At 30.4% G+C, this 22,836-nt stretch overlaps 1 protein-coding gene across 1 annotated transcript in view; it reads right to left on the bottom strand.

Moving 5' to 3' along the window:
- The window catches only part of LOC115881178, a 51,825-nt gene extending 35,989 nt beyond the window's left edge, over window positions 1-15,836 (bottom strand). The window contains exon 1 of the mRNA XM_030898570.1: window positions 15,561-15,836. The gene's annotated coding sequence lies outside the window, so the exon portion shown is untranslated. The remainder of the gene's footprint in view (window positions 1-15,560) is intronic.
- Between the last annotated feature and the right edge of the window lie 7,000 nt (window positions 15,837-22,836).

Raw genomic sequence — 22,836 nt, 5'->3', positions numbered from 1 at the left:
CAGATTGATCTCAAAAAATGATGACAACAGAATAGATTCTCTTTTAGCAATTTTTAAATCGGCAATACTTATTTATTTGTTTGGTTTCGTTATGCTTTGTTTTTTTATGTCAAGTCCACTAAGTTCATTGGATATAGAATTGAATATACTATAATACAACTTTTGGTCTAGTATTATTTACATACTTTACATTTATCTATTATATTTACATATCTTTACAAACGGATTATATCATGCTTCATACAACTACATTAATTTAAAAATAATATTATATTTAGATAAATCCTTTTCAAGTACCTATTTACGTTGTATTTTATTGAAAATCTTACGAAATCAAAAAAGAAAAAAAAATCTCAGAAAGATATGTACCTACCTATCAAATGAATCAAACGAAATGAACGATTCTGGAGGATATGGGGAACCACATTTTATGTAATAAAATTATTTATTATATATAGTACTACAGAGATAAAACTAATTACATATATAATTTATTAACACAAAGCTTTGATTTACCATTATTTATATTTTTTCTATTATTTATACTAGAAACAGAGACCTTTTAATATTGAGTGTGAGTGTTAAATAAGTGCAAATATATTTAGGGGTAGTATATTTCGACCCCAGAAACACGTTTATGAAGTTTTTTTGCGAAATAAAAAATTGGAAATTTTTTGAAATACATTTTTGGGATTTTTTTTAAATTTTTAATTAAAAAAACATAATATCCTTATAATATAGCAACATAGGTAGTATATTAAATTTACAAGAATGAAAACTCATCAAATCAAAATCAATTTTTTTGAAATTTTCAATGTAAAATATCTGGGTTATTTTATATTTATCTGAAAAACGGTAAAGAGAAAATATGTTTCTTTTATCGAGATCTACCAGCCCTGAAAATATGTGCACTTATTTAAGACTCACCCTGTATAAATATTTGTGAATACTATATTATTATCTATAATGTTACTAACTTTAGAACTTGAGTATTTGCTACTTTGGTTATAGTGTTGAAAGATACATTTTTAATTTAAACACACTGTATATACAGTATAAATATTTTTTAAAACGGAATATGTATATATTACAATAATTTTAAGATGTATAAATCATTTATTTAAAATTCATCAAAATAAAGTTGCAGATAAGAGATATACAAAATTAGCTTATCTTGAAGTTTACTAAAATTGTATATTCTGTTTCAGTAATATGACAAAGTAAACTATCTTAATGATTCATAAGTTATTGCGACAGGAAGTCTAGTATGACATTATTTGATGCATTTTATCTTAAACACACTTGCATTTCTGTATACCCAAGTCTTTATTAGAGTTAAAAACTATCATACATATATTATTTATTCTATTATGTACTTATTGCGTACTATATTTAGTTATTAAGTACTATATTTATATTTTCTGTTTCATTACCGAGTAAAAATAAAAACAAATTTTAGCTGTAGTAAAACAAACATTCTGTGATTTTTTGGACAAATGATTTTCTCTCTCATCCAAAAAAATTACCGAAAAACCAACATACCTTTGATTTAAAATGACAGACAACAAAAATATATAACTGTAGCTGTTTTATACTTATTTTTTCACTGAGAAGAACATAGTTTGCTGCGCTGCAGAGATTTAAAATATAAATATCTTTAAAAGTAATGCTTAAATATCTTAAAAAACTTACATCATAATACAGGGTGGCGCCTCTCATACGCCGCGGAGACTGCAAGGAGAACGACAGTTTGTATTGAAATGACATTTTGTGAGCATATCTAGGTTAATTTAGTGCACTTTTTAAAAACATAGAGAGTTCTACAGGGTGTCCCCAAAAAAAGTTACATATCAAAGTTGTGATTTTTCTAATGGAACACCCTATATATTAATTGATTTTCGGATTCTGGGGAAAAAATAAAGGTGAGTTTTATAAGAGAAGTATATGACTAAAATGTAAGGTTTTTGACAAAATTAATATTTTCTAGAAATAAAGAACAATTTTTAAATTACAATAAAAGGTACCTAAATTGGAATTTACCCGGTATAGCCTAATATATAGTTAAATTAACAATTGTACTTTAAATCAAATTAAAACTTGATCCAAAAAGTTATACAGGGTGAGACGAAATTAATATTGAACGACCAATGTTCAATATTAATTTCGTCCTAACCAAACCAAACCTTTAAAAGCATGTTACTCTTTTATTTTAAATGGATCACCCAGTATATTATTCCGATATTCAATGGAGAATTCATGTCTCTTCAAAATACTATTAAGGTTGCCTTCCCCTCAGACAAAGATTTTTCTAGATATTTTCATTTACATGATTTGATCTGAGTAGAACTTTATTATTTGATAAAATCTAGGTGGCTGTGATATGGTCTGATGTTACTTTAACATAGCTATCTAATTAGTCCAATTTTAACAACTAGTTATCATTTTGTGTCAGTTAAAACAAAAAAATTTCTCAGAAATTTGCCGAAAATGCAAACTTATCCTACATCAGAAAGAACTGATATGATTCTATTAACTGGTGAATGCAATGTGCATTCACCAATTAGTAGAATACTTAAATGCTCCTGATTTTATCTTGTCTGTTTTTTTATGGGAATATGTTAAAGATCGACAGTGTTTACAAAACTCGACCAACTATTGTCGACAACATGAGAGGAACTATTGTAGCTGCTATTCGAGGTAGAACTCCACATATGCCTTTTAAAATGAAACGATCCTTTTGCAAAGACACTCATTTTATGCAGTTAACAGGAAAGGAAGCATTTGATTTCATTTAGCTAATTTTTGTCACATTTATAGGTTTACATCTAGTTTTAATTCTGTAATAATTAAAATATGTTTTAAACGTGTATCTTTTTATTACCGTTGAGTATTTTACTCTACAATCTTTAATTTTTGTTAAATTAACACAATGCATATCTCACATCCAACCTAGATTTTTTCAAATAATAAAGATCTACTGGGTGTTCCATTTAAAATAAAGGAGTAACTTGCTTGTAAAGGTGACTAATGTTCCATATTTTTTGTTTTAACATACAATTTTGTCCCACCCTGTATAACTTTTCGGGTATAATTTCAATTTGTTTTAACATACAATGGTTACTGTAATTAAATATCAGGCTATACAAGGTCAAATAAAATTTAGGTAGCTGTTATCGAAATTTAAAATTTACTCTTCATTTTCACAAAACGTGAAATATATCAAAATCCTTAGAGTTCAGGTATATGCTTCTTTAATAAAACTCAACCGAAAATCAATTAATATAGGTATAAGGTGTTCCATTAGAAAAAACACAACTTTGATGTGTAATTTTTTTGGGGGCACCCTGTATAATTCTATATATTTTTATAAAACGCTTTCAGTTAACCTACATATGCTGCCAAAATTTCATTTCGATATAAACTACCGTTCTCCTGGGAGCTTCCGCGGCGTATGAGAGGCGTCACCCTGTATATGCGTCAAGATATCTTGAACACACTATGTATTATTTAAACAGGAAAAAATCTCGAACGATGAGAGTAAATTAATTTCCAAAAAAATGTTTGTTCGAAGCAAGCTAACTGATCTGCCCAATAAAACAAATATTTACACACTTATAGTCAACAGATAAGATAATAAAAAATACCGTATTTCCAAATCTAGATTCGCAGAATCTTTTGACTTGATGCCTTGTCCCAAAAGCTGCAGCATGCAGCCAGCGAACACTCATAGCGCTTATTTGTCTATAGATAAGATAATTTTAAAATTTATTTAAGTACGTATCTAAATTCTAACATTCATCCGCCTTGAAACTTCTATTCTTATCTACAATCTTCGGAGAAAATAAAAATTGTGTGGATCCCCAGATCATTTCGAGATTATATCAACAGAAAAATGCTATGAGAGGAAAACATTATTTTTCTGTTCAATTGCCATTTCTGTTCAGTTTTACTTAATATACACACATATATTTCATATCAATTAAACTTTTAGTTACGTAATCGAGGGCGCGATTTCAACTGGAATCTCACTAACTGGAATTTAAATTTAGCGCTGGGGGTTCAGGTGGTAGCTCTGCTGTAAAAAATGTCAAGTTGCCATATTTATTTATTTATTTCCTGACATTGTCATTCTTTACGACAATTTAGTTTTGTCTTACGAGTTGTTGGTTTAAATGAATGGTGTTTTGATACTTTAAGCTTAAACATTTTTACTACCAGACCTTGTAGTCGAACATTGTTCTATTTTGAACCTCTTTTAGTGCGAAGTGGATAAGATAGCTTAATAGCCGTAAAAAAACTCATTGCAACTTTATTAGAATAGTTCGAACGGGAAAGCGGTAGTAATTAGTAATGCCCTTTATATCTCTTAAGAGCTGTTAAGAAGATGAGTTTTGTTGATGTAAATAATAATAATTGTTTATATATTTATAATTAACTAATTTTTGTTTCCTAAAATATTTTGATTAAAAGAAAACATATAAAAGGGGGCAACGCTGCGCTGTGCCGGTCAAGCTTAATCACGCGACTAAAAGTTTATTTGGTGTGAACTATACTTTAATTTCTTGTATTCATTATACAGGGTGGTTTGAACTGTATTCCGGAAACTTCGGTAGCATATTCTGCAGATAAAAATAAGTAAAAAAGTTCGCATAAATGTATGTCCTAAAATGCTTAGTTTCGGAGATACAGGGTGTAGAAATTTCATTTTTATTTCGATTTTTTCCAAATAATTTATGAAGTAACGTCCATATTTCGATGAAAATTGATGCATAGGAGTTTTTTGACATGAGCAATTTGATTTTCATGTCAATATGACTCCTATTTGTAGGGGGCGCCATCTACATGTATTTTAACTGTTTTGAAGAGTAATAAGTTTTCGTCCGTACCTGTATAAAACTACTGAGTAAAAAAATATACATTTACGACTTTTTTTACGTAAAAAAGGTCTCTTGGTAAAAATCGCTACGAGTAACGGTTCTCGAGATATTTGGAGTCGTAATTATCCATACCTGTCATTGACAGAAATTAAACATGTTGACTAAATAGTTATTAGAATTTATGATTTCAAAATTTGAAATATTGTTGTGTCAAAAGTTCAACAAAAACTCTTTTATCATATCATTTTTTCACAGAAAAATGTATGATTAATTAAAAAAGTTAAAAATTTCACAAATTTATTGTTTCAGTCAAATAACTATCTACTCAACGTGTTTATTTTTTGTAAATAATGACAGGTATTGACTATTTCCATTCTAAATATCTTGAGAACGGTTGCTCGTAGCGATTTTTAACAAGAGACATTTTTAACGTATAAAATCACGAAAATGTATATTTTTTCACTCAGTTGTTTCATACAGGTACGGACGAAAAGTTATTACACTTCAAAACAGTTAAAACACATGTAGGGGGCGCCCTCTACAAGTAGGAGTCATATTGACATCAAAATCAAATTTCTCATGTCAACAAACTGCCAGACACCAATTTTCATCCATATATTGACGTTACTTCAGAAATTATTTGGAAAAAATCGAAATAAAAATGAAACTTCTACACCCTGTATTTCCGAAACTAAGCATTTTTTTACTTATTTTTATCTGTAGAATATGCTGCCGTAGTTTCCGGAATACAATTCAGATCACCCTGTATTTATTATTATATTATATCATACACTGTCTGTATATTTTTTTGCATTTTATAAAGTAATGGCTTATTATCATACAAGGTCTTTCAAAAATGTAGGGCTAATCTTTAGAGGATTCCTGATAAAAAATATGGAAAAAAAGTTCTTATAAATATGGAGAGATGGATATGGAAATGCAAAGTTTTAAATCTCTCATTTTACTGATTTCACTGAATCATTATCTTAAATGCAAATAACACAGTACATATATCTAATATCAAGATTGCTAAAAAATATTCTTATTATGCATTTCCTTAGTAGTGGTAGTACACATAGATGATATGTTATTATTTTGTTTCTAACATCAATAAATACAGAGTAAAATTGTAATGTATTGATTCAGGGTCACGTAGAATTGATGTCCAATATATTTATACTTTTCATTGCAATAGTTCATAAACAACGAAATCTAAATACAACATCGATTAAAATAGTTTTTTCGTAACAGTCCTTAAGATAGAAAGAGAAAATTTCAAAGAAATGTCACCATCCATGGTTTTCATGAAAAAAACAGTTTCTTTAATGGTGAATATACCCTTATACTTTTATAGTCTCTTATCGTCATACGACTTTGACAGACAATATTGCTCTTTCACTGAGTTATATTGTAATCGCAAAACATTTTTCGATGCACGTCATCACTCATATCGATATTGACACTAAAGTCTATAAACCTGACTAAATTAAATTTTTATAAAAAATGTTTAAATTTGTTGTATAATTTAAGATACCGAATACCGAGCAGCTCTTCATTTTACTGTATAGAGCAAAAATAATTGTAACATATATTTTATTTAGATTAAAGCTGCAAATATTAGTTTAAGCCGAATTTTATTATCGCTATGTTGGTCACATTACGCCGTATTCAGCAATGTTGTCTTCTATTATTTGACAATTATTCTAGTGTCGGTCATTATTTTGTATAATATCGTGTTGTTGAATCTTTGTGAGTAATTCTCGTCCTTTTGCCTATTTTCATAGTCTTTTTTTAAAAATTGCACTTTTAAGCACAACCAGTTCTTTTAAGAGTTAATTTTCCGGAGTTTGGTATTGAAAGTTGTGTTGAAAATATGCAGAAGCATTTAAACAGTCGAAGCAAAGAGCTTGTAGCTTCAATTTTTTTTTAAAACTATTTTGAACGAGAACGTGACTATAAAGATCCTTTATTACCCTTGGCTGTAGTCAGAAAAGTAAGTTTGATTGATAAGCACATTATACCACTTTCAAAGTTAGTGTTTATTAAATTCTGTGATTAGTTTGTACATTAATAGCACCCTCTTACTTGTTATTACCACTTATGGCGTTGTAAGATGTACACCAATAAATAAATAACCCCATAATAACGCTTATAATAATCTTCATAATCGACTAGTTTTTCCCAATATGTAATAAGTAAAATAAGCTATTAAACAAATAAATCAATTAATTAGTAAAATAATAGTTATTAAATTAAAAATAAAACGTAAAACTCTTTAAAAAATGATATATAATAAATATGTTGTTCGTCAATTTTTAATTTAAAATTCATCTCATAATTCTATCACAATCTGGCAGCGCTGTCGCCATTGCTTGTCACTCAAAGTTGATCACGTGCATCGGAAATTGTTTTGCGATTACCATAGATACTTGCCTTAATAAGAAAGGTGTCTCATATACATTGGAATTATGGAACAATATGATATATAACAAAAAAAGGTAAAGTAATCAAATCTAAATAAATATTAATATTTTTATCAATATTTTCTCAGAACAATATAAAACTAACCGAATATAACAGCATACGTTGCATAAAACGGTTTCCCCTTTTCGCTCAATATCCCTCACTTATCACCAGATAAACAGGAGATAATTACGTCCCCCTATCTACCTCACACCGCCTCCCCTAGAGCGATGTGCCGTAATCACCCTCGTATCCCCTATTTTTTGACTGACAACGGCTTGTTTACGTTCTAATTGTCATGGCAACCGACTTTGGACAGGGGCACATATACACACCGCGATGATGGGGTTTGAGTTGATCGTCGTTAGGTTTTCTATCTATGGTAAATAAATTAAATTCTAGGGTTGGATCATATAATATGTATTATGGTTTATTAAATAATCTCAAGTAATAATTTAAGTGTGCGCCATTTTTGGTAATACAGTATTAAAACTTGACTAAACATCTTACAATTAATTTAATTGTTGAGTTCGATAAACTAACAAATACTTCCACTGATACAGAACATTTAAAACATAAAATTATAAATTCTCACATTTACCCAACCCTACTAATCGTGTTGGTGTCAGAGGAGGGTGGAGTGAGGGAACAATGAAGTAGTTGGGCGAAACTGATTGGTTTTTCCTAGAGAGGCTTTTTTATCGGATTGATGGTGTTCACCGATTCAAATTGATTATTGTTTGACTATAAATCGGTCGATTTGTATTAAATTTAAAGGGCTACAAGCTAAGTAGTGAGGGGGTGAAAAATTAAAATAAATAATGACAGGTTTTAAATATTTTTGATGAAGGAATTTAAACCTTTGTATTAATGCAAATAAATATTTAGAAAGACTTTTATTATACACTCACCGGCACAAACCTAATTAAAATATATAAAAAATTTATATACCTATTGTGTTCTAGTGGACCGATTTTGATAATCTTTTAAGCAATTTGTAGCTAAATTATTTGACTTTTCAGTATCTCTTTCTCAATCAAAAATGAAAGTTTAAAAGTCCAATCTGTCAAGTATACGAGAGAACATAAAATTTTGATATTTTGGTGAAATTTTGAAAGGTCCTGTGGAATACGTTAAGACTACAAAATTAAAAATCATTTTATCATTTAGGTCCATCTTTTCTCGATAGTCTATTTTTTGGTCCATCTCAACAGCTTTATTTTTTTTTGGAGATATTCGATTTTGAAGGAGACACTAACATTTTTTCGTAATTTTTACATTAAAACCATGCCTTTGCTTTCGGGTCCAGTCAACAGACTTATGAATTAGTGTTTATGATTTATATAATGTGACTGTTATTGAAAAATCATATTGTTACGTTTTTCATCGGTTCCGTATGGATAGAAAGTCACAATTTATTTAACACTAATTAACAAAAACAATAACGATAAAAGACTTAAAGAACTATTTACAAACGATTTACAACTATTTATCTAGAAAGAATTTATTTTGAATTTAGCGCGTCAAATGTACTCGTCTTATTTATATCTGTCCTCTTCAGGCCCCAGCCGCCGGCTTTTATACCTACAGCTAAAGATATTTCTCGAATAGTCCATAGATCGTTAGATGCATAGAGAAGGTTTCGAATGTTCTCGTATATACTACTCCATTCCAGTGGAACTCGATTCTTCTCGAAACTTCGAATGAATCATTACGGTGTCTATTCTTTAATGCGATGGACATATAGTTAGGTTAGGTCGAATCCACACGGGTCCGCAACAATATCATTATTATTGTCTCTTGGCTGTTGGGCAGTTACTCTAATTCCTATTATTAATTCCTATTCCGCTATCTTAACATATTCCACATTGTGTTTCAAATTTTTACCAAAATAATATCAACTTTTTCCCTTGTACAGGTGACAGATGGGAACTTTCATTTTTAATTTAAAAAGAGGTACTAAAAAGTCAAATAATTTATATACAAATTGCTTAAAAGATAATCAAAATCGACCCACTAAAACAAAATATTTAAATTTTAAAATACAACAAAATTTTAAAGTGTCCTTTTTTCGTGCCGGTGATTGTATTACTTGTAACCTAATTCCATACGATTTTTTAAAACTTTTCAATCTTCCTTCTTAATAATAATAATTAATTAGAAATCAATCCTCTTAAGAACGACCTCCAAAATTATTAAAAATGTTACAAACACCCTCTTTTATGTTCGAACAACCGTATCACCCCCTGACCTCTCACACCAATTCACCCCTTAGAAAAAACTTTTTCCAATAATGGTACATTTTCTAAAATGACTTTGGCTTTTCCATTCAAATACCTAAACCGTTACCAGCGACCGCTAGACAAAAGCCTCCATGTTAAATCCCACACTTTATAATGAATGATCCTAAAGCTGTCAAAGGTTTATAGGGCGCTAACCAATCCAATCTAGCGCATGAATAGACCATGAGGTGAGATGATGGACTCGTGCGAGGGGCACGCTTGGTACAGATTGTCGTGGAAAAATGTGAAAATAGGGGATGAAAAGGTAAAATAGGATGGAGGGTAAGGATTGCGGAAAACGAGGTTTCAATTCTGCGAAAATAGGCGTTTCTTGGTAATAATCAATCGAGAGAATAAAGGATATAGTAAAGTGTTACCATGAAATTGGCTTCTTTTTTTAGAAAAAAAATATAAAAACTACTATGGAAATAGTTAAACTTAACATGTTTAAAGGCGAAACTCGTCTAAAATATAACAACTAACTTTTTTACTCTAACTTTTTTAAGTACCTAATCTAGAGATTGGTACTTTAGAGATCAATTATTTTTAAGAAAATTAGATTGCAATTAAGATTACAAATTTAATACATTTTATTTAACGTTTGTTTTCACGATTATTGTGCATGTTTTACCTAATGCAGTTAGAGAAAAAGATGAGATCAATTTTTTTGATCATCTTTAAAAAGATAAACTGTAATTATTTCAATCCAGGTGCTTATCACGACGATTTTCATGATTTTGGTGCATGATTTTAGCGCAGATAAAGACGAGGATCAAGAGAGTAGGTAAACATGAAATACCAGTATAGTAAAATTGGTTGAAAATGTTAAAAAGGCATCTTGTAATTATAAAAAAATTATGAAGTAAGATTTACAAAAGAAGCTTGTCATTGGTGCTGAACAACAAAAATTGATGGCTATATATTTATTTGTATTTGATGGGCCAGGCAAAAAAAACCAGGTAAGCCAATTTTTTTACAATACAGGGTCCGGCAATAGTGCGTCGGGCATCTGTAGCTCCTAAAATAAAAAACTTAGCAATTTTGCAAATAATTTAACCTCTACAGGGTGACTCAAAAAAGCGTGAGTGGGCCATTATGATTTTTCTTAAATGTATATTAAACCCTGTATATTATTAAATTTTTGGCTTCCTTTCTGATCACATTACATAATCGTAATATATTTTTAAATAAGTTTTAATAGTTTCAGAGATATTAATTATAAATAAAAAAATATTTTTTTTTTAAATATTAAAAATACAAGAACTGTCCTGAAATCAAAATTATAACAGGTGTTTACTTTAGATAGTCTGTACATACTTTGCTATAAATATCGTAATCTTAAATCATATAGGGTGTTCAAAATTCTACGCCAAACTTTCTAAAATATAAAATAATATTTTTCTTCTCTATTTTAAATGGAACACCCTCTATATTATTCTTTTAATAGATGGAGAATTAAAAAATTAACATTTATTGTATTTTGAAAGGCTTCGCAGATACTCGCGGTATTATTTCATATGGCTTTTTTTTTAACACGATAAAATACGAGAGAAAAATCATTGGGTGGCTTTGATAAAAGTTTACTATGGAAACTGCCATCTGAAATATAAAACCGCGAATATTTGCGAAACCGTTAAAAATTTTGAAATACATACTCTAAAAACAGAAAATATTCGTTTTTTCATTCTCAATTACTAAAAAAAACATTAAAAATTTTGAAATACTCTAAAAACAGAAAATATTTGTTTTTTCATTCTCAATTACTAAAAAATAATATACAGGGTGTTCCATTTAAATAAAACGAAGAAAATTTATTTTATATTTTAGAAAGTTTAGCGTAGAATTTTGATCATCCTGTATGATTTAAGATTACCTACGATATTTATAGCAAAGTAAGTACAGACCATCTAATGTAAATATATAATACAGTTTTGATTTCTTTTTGGACAGTTCTTGTATTTTTAATAATTTTTTTAAAAAGGCTGAAAAATATGTATATATTTTTTTATTTATTTATTAATATCTCTGAAACTATCGAAATATATTTACTCATATCTTAGGATCGTGATGATATCGTGATCTGAAAGGAAGCCAAGAATGCAATAATATACAGAGTGTTCCATTTAAAAAAATCATCCCAACCCCCTCAAACTTTTGTGGGCCACCCTGTAGAAGTCAAAATATTTTCCTGAAATACATCCTAGTACATACTTTAGGTTAGCACTTAAACAAAATTTCCAAGTTTTTTATTCTAGGAGCTACAGATGCCCGACGCACTATTGCCGATCCCTGTATTTAAATATTCGGTTCAGAGTGAGTATAAGCATCTTTAGAAGCCGCTAAACTGGGAAAAAAGCAGGCAAGTCAAGCAGTACTATTTTTGTAACGTTTTGAACATTAAGTATTTTCTCAGTTTGGGAAGAAATTGCCTTAAGTACCTGTTTTTCCCCTGACACTTTATTTATTATTCAATTCTCTTTTTCTCTCTTGTTGGGCTCTTTCTCAATAGTTTGATATAGTCAAATAGCAATTAAAAGTTGGAAAGCAGTAAGAAGTAAGCAGATAATAATCATTCATCTTAAGTCTTAAATCACTAGGGTCTAGTTCTATTCCGAGAAATAGGAGCATTTTAACCTGACTTGAAGATATTAGGGAAATTTGAAAGGAATATACAAAAGGGATAAGTAATAAAATGTAACTAAATTACCTTTAAAGCTGAAGAAGTGTATTCATTGAGAATTTTAATGACCGTAATGAAGTCTAACAATTATTGATTGTAAAATGAAAGCTTTTCTGTACTGTCTCATATTGTAGAATTAACAAAGAACTTATCTTTTATTAACTATCAGACAGACTGGCAGAAAATATTTTGGCAAAAGTGGCATTTGTGATAATCCTTTTATATTAGTGTAGACCATTTTGGGAATATACGAGTATGGCCGATTTGTGAACCAAGTATAGCTTATTTTTGGTTAAACTAAACCTGTTCTCTAATTATTATATAGAAAAAGTATATTTATTACAGATAAAATGCAGAATTAAAAGACACTTTAAGTTGATCAAATAGACATTAATACTTTGCATCTTGAGCATAAGTACTGTAGCTTTTTTAAAATCGAAATATACACTATAAATCTATATAAATAAATAAATATGATCTCATTCGATAGTTATTATTATTTATTTATGAATTAATAAGTAATTTGTTGCTATATAATAATTGTTACTAACGTGGGATTATTAAATGAAACTATATGGATAGATATAGAGTTTGTAAAACAAAAATATTGTATACATACCTATTCAAAATGTTTAAAGATTTTTAATATAATTTTATTTTTAATTTAATAAATTGTTTGCTTTACCTAGCGTTGGTTGATATTCTTAGAAGAAATGAATGCCATGAACAAAGGTATAAATAATAATTAGGTATGCATTGGAAAATTTTATAAAAAATATTTATAAATACATATTCAACTAGAAATATATTAACTAGCTTCTAAAGGTGCGTACAGATACGGCTAGCGAACGAAGCCTGTCGAAGTGATTTGATTAAATTCTTCGGTGTTAGCTGTAAAATTTGGCGTGCCGTCCATATACAGCTATCATACAGCAAACTATGACGATCACATTATCACGCGATATCCTTGAAGCTATTTGCAGTAACACTAGAACAAATCTTCCGTTAACTGGATTGGACCAACAAAGCATTAAAAATAGATGTAGAATATCTTAACCATCTAAGATTCGCTGATGGCATAGTCCTGAAGAACTAAAAGAACAAATTAACGAACTAAACACAGCCAGCAACAAAGTAGTTCTCAAAATAAATTTAGCAAAAACTAGGTAATAGGTAATTTATAACGAACAAGTAGACAGAGAAGACATTCTAATAAATTACACAACACTGGACATAATAGAAGAATATATATATTATATATAAAATATATTTTAGTGACATTTTGGGCCTTTTGAAAGAGTATATTTGTAATATTACCAGTTTATTTTAAATATGATATAAATTTTATAAGTTAGATAACATTGTTTCGTCTATAAATATTTCAATATTTTATTCAAGTAGTTTGAGAAAAGAAAAAATGAAAGATATATCTAGAAAATCAAACACTAGATATACATATAATGAAATCAACTATAGAACTGATTTCCTGATAATTCAGTTCGAAAGAATATAAATTAAAAGATAATTTAAATTGAATTCCTATAGAGGTTATTACTATTGAATTTGTAAATCAGTAATAAATAATTTTATATATACATATTTGTACTGTTACCAATGTTGGAATTTTTTGTAGATCAGTGATCTGTCCTAAACAAATCCTGCATATTTCCCGTAGATTTGTACATTCTTCCTTTTTTTATTCCTAGATTGTCGAATATATCCTCTTATGCTTCTATCTGAGATCTTATTTGAAACTAAACCAAGAAAAGTTACTGAATCCTGTAAACTTTCGACAAAAATTTCTGTCAAACGCAAGGAGTCAGTTAGAATCAATGGAAAACTGTTGAAATTACTTACATGTACATTATTTTGGCAGTCGCTTGGTACTAAAATGATATTTTGGCAGTACATATCGTCCCATTGCTGCCAAGTCACTAACTTACTTTTATTACTTCCGAGAAAAATGCGTCTAAAGAAGAATTGCATTGCATAAAGCTGTTATAGTTAGTAACTATTCGGTATTAAAATAAAACATAAATAGCCAGAAATCGTAGTTAATGACTTTTGCAATCGATTCTCCGATTCAAAACATAGTTAGTGATTGAATTTGGTTGTTCGGAAAAATGTTAGTTAGTGACTTTTGGCAGCAATAGGACGATATACATTTTTAAATGAGACAAAAAATAATGAGATCTAAATGAGACAAAGGTTCCCCCTCGGTCAAAAGCTTCAAATAGTTACAAAGGAAATATATTTTAAGTCGAAGATATACAGACTTATTCTATAATTATTTTCTAAGCCTTTACCAAGCCTTCTGCTAATGTAAAAAGTTTGATAAAAAGAATCAAAATTTGACTAAATTTGACCATCTCCCCATTCATCTATATAATATAATGAAGTCAAGTTGATATTTTAGGACAGCACATCATAATTGTCAAAAATTAAAGGCTGTCCCACAGATAATTTGCTCAATGTAGTGTCACAATATCTTGTCATCCACATTCCTATACTTCATGATTATTAAAAAAATAAAGATATTTTTTTATAAAAGAATATGCGCTAAATAAACCAAATTGGAATTTTCAATACCAATTCGTACACTACTATATAGAGGTAGGTACATGTTCTATACATTAGGAGTATCTAAAGATTTTATGTACCTATAGATTCATCTGAATACTGGTACCCAATATGAATATATTATTATTATTAGGGATGTCAAAAATGTTTTTTTGGTCATATCTCTGAGAGTTTAAAAGCCACTGTGACGTCGATTTTTTTGATATATTATCTAAACGTTCTCCAACCCAGTGTGAGTACATGTCTATCGCAAAATCTCTAACGAGGGGTAGGGGACTCAAAATCTCACAATGTTTTCAAATTTCTATTTCAAAAATTAATTTTGTTTAAAAATGTTTCGGGAATCAGTTACTCTATCATGAGGCCCAAAAAGACGTGACTTATGTCTTTTTGGGTCTGATGATGGGAGGTAACTGATTCCCGAAACATCCCCCTTCTTAATCAAAATTAATTTTTAAAATAAAAATTTGAAAAGATTGTGAGGTTTTGAGTCCCCTACCCCTCTTTAGAGGTTTTGCGATTTTTGATATATGTATCTATGTATGGTATTATTTTTATGTAAAATTCTTACAAAAATATCTATAAAAACTGAAACTTATCCTATTTTCAAAAATAGCAAAATATATTTTGTATTTTGACCACACGCAAAATGCTCTATAGAATCCTAATCCTGTTTACCTTAAATTCATCGATCGATAATCCATAGTTTCAGCTCCATCACAGAAACCGTAAACAAACAATCCCAAACAGCATCAATGTCTGAATCACCGATAACGTCAATTTTTCTCAATCAAAAAATATTACACTCTTTACTTCACTTATTCTAAATATTGTCACAAGACGCGATCTCTGCCCGAATGCAGCATACAAATAAAAACACACGTAAACTCGGCTCTGCACACAGTCTCAGTTTCAACGCCACCTTCCTGCAACGGTACCACTTAAGAAGTGACGAAGTCGACGCCGAGATCCAGTGATCTCTGCGACTGATGCCGCTCTCCAATTGGCCGGCGCCGCAAGGTGGGGGACAGGTGGAAGAGCTGCGGCGCTAGACGGAGATGGAGCCGGCCTTACCTCTGTATATTCGGGTATGAGATGGAGAGAGAGGGAGCGATATAGGCGATCGAAGGGGGCGATCTTGCGTCTCCGGAGAAAGAGATAGCAGGAGCTGGGTATCGGGGGGTCAGGAGAGGAATGGTGGCGGTAAATTCATCTATCAGGTCGCCTGGCTCATTTTCTTCTGTCTCTCTGTCTTTTTATTTATTTTTCTTTGAATATAGATGGATTTTTAGGATTACTAACTCTAATTACATTGGTGGATTATCTCTATCTGATAGAATTAGGGGTAGTAAACTTAGGGTGTAGTAAGGTGCTAAAAGTTTGTATTCTTAGTGATGAGATTTGGAAGAGTTAATTTGAGAGAGAACAATTGATTTAATAAAATCAGGAAATATATTATAAATAAATAAATATAAATTTATGGTTTCACCATAATAATGTGAGTATAATATTTAATTAAATTATGCTAACTGGAAAAAATTGCAGATATCCAATCCTAAGATCGGAGACTGTTAATGCTTATCAATATAAGAGCAATATTCTTGCTAAATGACGCCAAAAAAGTTATTGATTAGGTTTTGGTAGTGATGAACGAGACTGATCTTGGTCATGGCTTTTTGTGGAAGACCAACACCGCAAGATCAAGCATGCAAGACTTATTTTAAAGTTTATATGATGAAAAAAATACTTATTTTTTGTTCCTTAGTTTATTACAAATAGTATTTTTCCGAATATTGTATAACATTTTAAAAAAAGAAATGCTGATTCAATACAAGATATTGAAAAATAAAAAATTTTGTTGTTAATATTTCGACAAATATTCTAATAAGTTCTACCAGTCAGACTGACATTTGAAATTCAAATAATTAGTTTTTTGACAGAAGGAAATAAATTGTCTGATGGTTTGACATTTAATGTCAAAGGAAGCTAGATAAAATCAAGAAAAAATTTCGCTTTAAAACTAAATCTTAAACAACTTAAAAACCATTTATTTTAGGTGCAGGAACATGTATAATCAAAAAGTAACGAATTAAAAAACCTTTTCACTAGTGAAATGAAAAAAGTGGCCTGTCATTTAAAAAAAATATTTATGATAATTTTTTAATCGTTCAATTCTATGACAGCTGCGGCCAATACTATATGACATTCGAACATTTTAATTTTTGAAATAGATAGCCACATGTCTTCTCTTTATGTCAGTGGCTGTGGTAATCGCTAAATTTGACGTTTGGTCTATACAAATTATTTTGACAGGCAGTTATTTTCCTTCAAAAATATTAATTTTTTTTTTCAAAAACGATTAATGTTAGCTATAGAGTGTTTGAGATCCAAATTCACAAAATTTTACAGAGAATTTAAGTATGTAATAAAAAATTGGGGTACCCATTTAAAATAAGAAAGTTGCTGTCAACTTCCGGTATTTCCGGAAGTGTCGCCATATTGAAAATATTTTTAATCGATAGATCTCGTTGTGAAACAGTTATTTACAAAAAATCTCCGATCTAGATATTGTAGTTCTCTAGAAACTTCTAATGCACGCTCAGCCTGGGACACCCTGTACACCTACCAAATCTCATTTTTTTTTATGAGGAAAAACAAAAAAGTTATAAGGGTGAGCCACTTTTGAGAAAAACCCGGTATAGATCGAAATAACACTGGATAATAAAGTTTGAAAAAGGGAATAGGAATATTTAGGGCTTTAACATCCTTATAAGGCACAGCCTAAAGATTGTTTTATGCAAGCAAAACCTTAGAATTCAAAATGCTATTACGAATAATATACCAAAAATTTCAAAAAAAAATAATTGTGGTACATCTCAGATCTGTGAGATCAAGGCAGATTTAGATACTGATAGTCAAAATCAAAGAACATCAGAAAAACGTACCAAGAGATGAAACAACGAAATCCCGTATCGTAGAATATGAATGGAGCAATCAACATAGAACATAGTGGGGCGATGACCAAATGTAGCCAGTGATCAGTAATTTAGCAGAAAATTCAATGAAATTACCTACATGCACTATAATCGGAAGATTTTTAGTCAGCCCACTACCCACTATTGATTATAAGAACATGTGGAAGACCCTCATCAGCGACCTGAAGCCATTTAGGCTATAATATGTGTAGTGTATCATCTAAAATCTACGATTTCGTCATATTGTCATTTAATTTAACATGATCCAGTGACTAGATATAACTACACCTGCACTATATAAATTATTAAAATTTCTAAAAATGGATAATTCCGAAAGTTTGAAATGTGTATTTTTTTATTCATTTTAATTGGCGCATTTCTTTAATATGTATCTATTTAATAAAATTATTCAATTTCCGCAGCAGCGTTTTCATTAAAATTAATACAAATCTAAACAAGATTACTGGTATTACGTTAGCGCGTTTTAAGAAACAAACCTCATCGAGCAAATATGAAAGTTTGTAATGATACTGGGTACACGCCGTTGACCACAGAGCTTGGAAAGTAGCCATACTTAGTCGATTATACCATTTTTCTCTCTTTGTTTAAAATAAAAATTATATAATGAGTGGAATTTAGCCTAACCACATGTAGAATCATGAAAAAAATGGCTAATACACTTTCATTTTCTAACAACTTAATTGCTAGCCCAATAATTATAAAATATTTACTATAGAAAAACTGTATCTAACTGAAACAGAAAATTTAAAAATAGTAGATTTTAAAAGATCGCAATAACCTATTCCATTACAACCTTTTCATTTCTATTATGGTCCTCTTATCTATAGATTAAAATTTCCAGTCATATTCTTTCGCGCAAAATGTATAATATTTTGGAGACTGAATCTTCCATCTTTGCGGTTTGCTTATCGTCGCATATACAGGGCGTCGTAGAAATAAGTGCGTGTGTTTTAATTGGTAGTAGGTATAGTTCCACCCCAGAAACGCGCCTCTTTTTTTGAAACGAGGTTTTTGGCGAAAAAAAAATCTGAAAATTTTATATTTTTCTTGACATTTTCCGGAAAATATTGAAAAACTTTTGAGTGCCGCTTATTCAGTGTCCGGAAATTGGTTTATAGTGCTTCGAGAGAATGCAATGTTGCCACCTCCTACGTTATCCACATTCTGTATGTTTATAAGTTATAAGTTTACATTTTTAAATTTCTACACAAAAATAGTTAAATTAATTTTATTCACTGTAGATTTTTTAATTACTGTAGATTACTGTTAAGTATAGTGCAACCTCTCCTGTATTTTAAATACCTTTTTTACAGTATAGTAAACTGAAATAATGAAGCTAAATAGGTTTTCAACAACTCTATTAGATATAAATAGTCACCGTTTGGCTTACATTTAAACTGATCAGCTGATTGAATTTTTAGTTTATCCAATTCATTTGAGATTTTACTCAAAATAGTGAACCTCCGTCAAAACTAAAAAAATAGACAAATGTAAGGTAAGCCTGTAAAACTACTTTTATTATTCAAATAGAAATATCAATTATTTTGGTGTTTATTCACATAAACAAGAGTTTAAGAAAAACAGCGGAGTTTAAATTCCCAAAAAATAATCCTAAATAATTCAGATGGCATATGAATTATATTAATGTATTTTGTGTCATATACTGTGCTGTCAAGAATCCCCAATACACGTGCTGTCAAGAATCACAGTGAAATGAAGTGTTGTTAAAGGTAAGGTACGGTTTTAGGTAAAGCGATAAAACGACGCTCTATATAACATAATTACATTGATCTGCTATCTATCTATCTATATCGATAGATAAGTATCCCGTTTTCTAATGTTATAGGTAAGTTTTTTACTTTTAATGTGAATTTTCTAAGTCGTTTTAAAATCTTTCCTGTCGATGTGTCAACACTGGGCGTCGAACAAGCGAGATTCTGCTAATTCTGCGGCTCTCAAAATGTTGCCATTATTTTTTTAAAATTTTCAAATTTAAATAACTCGTTATTATCAATTTATTTTAAAAATAGTAAAAAGAAAATATGTTTCTTTTGGCCAGATCTACTACCCTTTAAAATACTTGCACTTATTTCTGGGACAAACTGTATAGAGAAGCAACACATTTGCCTGGCCAACGCACGTCATAGAATGTGATCTTATTTATTAATTAATCCTATCAGCTTTAAATGCTTATCGAGCTTGCAATGCTCTGTTAGATCCACTATAAAATTTTGACAGTATTCCTGTCTTTGATTATTAGATACACCGAAAACTTTAGCGAGTATACTACTATGAAATGTTTCGCCTGCTTATGTCATAGTGAAATTATTCATTTTTTTAATTGATTTTGCAATCTATACTAATATATAAAATCCTGAAGTGACTGACTCACTGATTAATCAGGATCCTGCTCAAACCACTCAACGTAAGGAGCTTAATTTTGGCGTACAGGTTGATTCTAGGGTGTAGAGGTTCAATAAGAAGGGATTTTTCGAAATTCCAGTCCCAAGGGGGTGAAACCACCCTTCAAATATTACAATATTTAAAAAACGATCAAGTTTTCGAAAAAACGCTTAAACACGTATATTTTATTTTGTTTTTTTCACATATTTTAAGATTCTTTAAAAATGTATACAGGGTGTTTCGAAAAATCTGGTCATTGATTAATCACGATCCTGCAAAGCGCTTGTCGTAAAAAGCTGATTTTTGGAAAACGATTTGACTTTAGGGTGTAGAGGTTCGATAAGAAGGGATTTTTCGAAACTCGAATTCTAAGGGGGTGAAACCACCCCTCAAATATTAGAATATTTTTTTATTTAGAAACCGGTGAGTTTTTCGGAAAAACTCTTAAACACGTATATTTTATTTTGTTGTTTTACATATTTTAAGACTTTTTAAAAAATTATACAGGGTGTTTCATAAAATATGACCATTGAGTAATCACCATTCTGCTTAAACTGTTTGACCTTTAAAGCTGATTTTTGGCAAACGGATTGACTGTGGGGTGTAGAGGTTCGATAAGGAGGGGTTTCTCGAATTTCAAATTCCAAAAGGGCGAAAACGCCAGTTAAATGGGATGAAAAAGTTTTTATCTCTCATATTTAGTAACCGCCAAAATATAATAATATCGCCATATTGTTTTTTCTCATGCTGACATAAATGTGAGAAAATTTTATCCGGTTAGTAGATATGTTAATGGAAATTCTTGCTTTGCTTTATCATCACCACTACAAATGGTAAATTCGACGCGAACGTAGTCGCGGGTACACGCTAGTTCTGTATAAATGTTCTAGTCAGGTTAACACAGCACTGATTTGAGGCGACAAGTTAAAAAAAAACCCGTCTTATTCTAAAACCGATGTTTCGAGATAATACGCAAAAACTGTTTTAGCAAATGTTTGAGGTGTTTTAGGTAATTAGGTACTATGAAAAATGAGATGGTAAATAACGTAATATAAAAAAGTGCAAAAAAGTAGTAAAGAGCAATGTGAAATAAAAATATGAATAAAAAAGCACAAAAAAATGGGAAATAAAATGCAAGATCGAAAGAGCCCTGTTTGTTGGATCTTGGTCTTGTTTCACCATACCATGTCCCTTTTCGTTGACCTTGTAGCCCTCCCGCTCCGGTAGCGATGCTGCAGTATAGGTTTTCCGAAGTCAATTGGATTAGGTTGGGGCACTTAATCTCGGCACTTTCTTCGCCGGCATATAAAATGAAAGTGTATTTAAAAAACTGTTAAATAGAACTCGGCAGCAGTTACAATTCCCTTTTTATTCCAATACTCTCTAATAATAATTTATTTCGCTGCATCGTTATATTTTCGTTATCTGCTGACGAAGTGGCCGGTAATTTCGCGTATAGAGGTCGATATTCAACACTTTCAGCAGGATATATATCCATCAGTACCGGTACCAGCGAGAAGTCTGTAGATTCGTATCCATTCGGACCTCATCTCTAATATTTTTTTAAACGTTTTTAATAATTTCAACTAAATTAGAGCGTTTTCTAAAAATCGTGCCTGTCGCGTTATTTTTTATCCTATTCGAAACTTTTCCTTGTCGGAGTAAAAAAGCAAATTGCCATAAGCGGCCGACGACGACGACGCTCGAAAAACAGATAATAATTCTGCGTCATGGCATGAAAAAATATAATAATGGTCGACGCACGAGATAGGAAAAGGAAAGAGGCAGCTTTGCGAAACTAATACGACTTATTTAGATAATCGGCGACAGTTTGTTGTCGTTGTTGTTGAGGATTTTCTTTTCGTTTCCACTTTCGAGATGCCCTATCAAACTTGAAAGAAGTAGACCGAGAGTCGGCTATAATGTTTATACCTTATTTTCTGTCTCTGAAAGTAATAAGTATTCGAAATATTTTTTTCTTCTCTGTTTGTTTTCTAAATTTCAGAGGATATTATCGAATTAGAAACTCACCCTGTACGTAGTGTCTTAAATACGGGGTTAAATTGAGGCAAAGTTGCGCAATTTGATACTGATCAAAATGCCATCTTAACATATCGAATACAAAGATTTTTGGAAATAAGTTAGCATTCGTGATTTTATTTTATTATGACTCTATTTGATTTATTAATTTTTCACATTGTTATACAACTTTTTTTTGTTCTGCAGGATGGTTTTGCAGGATGGTGTTATCAGATTTTCACTCCATCGTTTTGTCTTTGAGCTGCCATAATAAATTTTCTTTTTTAAGGATTTTAAGAGCTTATACGAGGTTTGTGTTTTTTGCCATGTAGAGGAAGAAAAAAATAGTAGGTAACTTTTAAACACTATTGTTTTAGAAGTATTCTCCACGAAGAGAAATGCATTTTTGCATCCGTTGAAACCAATTCTGAGAGCAGTTATTCCACTCACGTCTTGGCACCTTCAAAATTGCGTTTTTGAATGTGCTGACTGCATCTTCTGAGGACTGGAACCTTTTACTGAACCATGCAGTTCAT

Source organism: Sitophilus oryzae, unplaced genomic scaffold (assembly GCF_002938485.1).
Source record: "Sitophilus oryzae breed Bouriz unplaced genomic scaffold, Soryzae_2.0 scaffold_1701_pilon_pilon, whole genome shotgun sequence".
Taxonomy (NCBI): Eukaryota; Metazoa; Arthropoda; class Insecta; order Coleoptera; family Curculionidae; genus Sitophilus; species Sitophilus oryzae.
The sequence above is the reverse complement of the archived record's forward strand: the minus strand, read 5'-3'. Positions and strand labels throughout refer to the sequence as shown.